We start from the raw sequence: 1,937 nt of genomic DNA on the forward strand, positions 1-1,937 counted from the left end.
TGTAACTGTAGCCAGGGCAGAAATCTTTGACTCCCAGTGTGTGTGTGTGTGTGTGTGTGTGTGTGTGTGTGTGTGTGTTGGGGAGGTCAATTTTGCTACAGGCTAGAATCTCTGTTGGCTTCACCCCAGAGTTGCAGCAGCAGCAGCAGCAGGAGCAGCAGCGGGAGGGGGGGTGGGGGGTGGTGGGGGGGGTACCTGCCAGGCTCATCTGAAGCAGTGACCCTTCTAAAGCCCATTACTCTGCTGATGAGAGTCCAACTACCAGCTGAGAACACTGCTACTGAGTCAGCAGTTCAGTGAGTGCCGCGGCCGTGAACCTTCCAGAGAACGACGTGAGCGCTGATGTGGACCAGATGGAGAAACACGCCACGGAAAATAATAATTGATGTGAAACATGTGTGTTGATGCCACCTATGTATGTTGTTTCCACTGGTGGAGCCAAAGTAAGGGACCGTGTACTGCGTTGTTCCTGTGAATGTATACAGAGTATTATTATACAGTATATATGTGTCGCAGCAGGTTTACTGTTCTTTAAATTTTTAAAGCACTACTACTTTGTGTATTTATATTCTCCAATACTTCACTGTCGTTTGTGTTACACGTTAACTTTAATAGAATTAGAAGAGAATATTTATCATTATTTAACACACAAAAAGTAACGCTACAAGTATTTACTTCTGTAAACACACTATTCAAATATTGTAATATTTTTTATTTTGATATTCTCTACTGTGATGACACTTTGACTACAGATAAATTGGTGAAAAAATATCAATATCAATATATCATCATGCCTGTAGTATCACAGTATATCGCATTATATCATATCATGGCCCCAGTGTTGAATGTAAAACACTTCCCAACAACATCTGATCAATCTGGGTCTGTCTGAGTCGAGGAAAGTTCCAGGCACCGTCCAGGAGGTTGAAATCCTAAGGTAAGAGCAGATGAGAGGAAGGATGAAGAGCAACGCAGTCGGTTGGTTTCAGAATAAATGCACAATAAACATTCTGGTCACAAGGCAGGCTTTGTCTCAGAACCCAAATCTTAAAAAAAAAAAAGACCTCACTCACAACCAGACGAGAAGAAAATTAGATTTGAGATTCTGCCAGGACGAAGTCGGAGATTTCCTCCTGAAGGAAAACTCTAAACATGTTTCCACGGCTCAGCCTTCAGGAACACACTTGTTTTTGAACACTGTGGGGCTTAAAGGAAACTGACGCCATTTCTGCTGAGTGACCCAGTCATCGAGAGCATGTCAACAAACACTGTTTCAACTCAGGGATGGAGGGGGTGAGAGGTTCTAGAAAATTGTTAGCAGAAGTTATTTTTAGGTCTCACCAAGAAGGAACATAGTCTAGCAGTTAGCACGCCTGCCTTGCCAGCAGAGTCCTAGGTTCGATTCCCAGAGGGACCCCATAATTGGTGCCTCCAAGAGGCAGCCTGTTGCAGCAGACCCCACACAAGAATTTCCATCAATCAATAAAGTTAAACTAACTATTTTCATATGTGTTAAACACCTCAGCTGATAAAAAAAAAAAACACCTCTTGGTTAATGCTCAGTTGTTTACATTTTCTTTGTTATTTAGATGTGCAGCAGTGAAGTCAGTAACAGAAGTCTAACTTTTTTAAAAATGTGTTAACTTAAAATTTTTATCGTGTCACCTGAAGTCAAATGAAGTGGGAATGAAAATCACAAAATTATATTAGAAAACAGACATGCAGTTAAGCCTTTGTTTTAGTTGAAATGTTAAAACATTAATTACTTAAGTAATATTATTAATAATAACATATTATTATTATTGAATTTACTATGTTTTTACTGTAGTTTTGTACCGGTACCAACCCCCCTGACTCAGGTGGTCGGTGGAGAACACTTGACTGTGAACTGTACCTTTAAGAAATAGCGTCACTGCTCGTAGTAACCTCGTCGGTGA

The sequence above is a fragment of the Cynoglossus semilaevis genome, chromosome 10 (assembly GCF_000523025.1).
Source record: "Cynoglossus semilaevis isolate Cse_v1.0 chromosome 10, Cse_v1.0, whole genome shotgun sequence".
Taxonomy (NCBI): Eukaryota; Metazoa; Chordata; class Actinopteri; order Pleuronectiformes; family Cynoglossidae; genus Cynoglossus; species Cynoglossus semilaevis.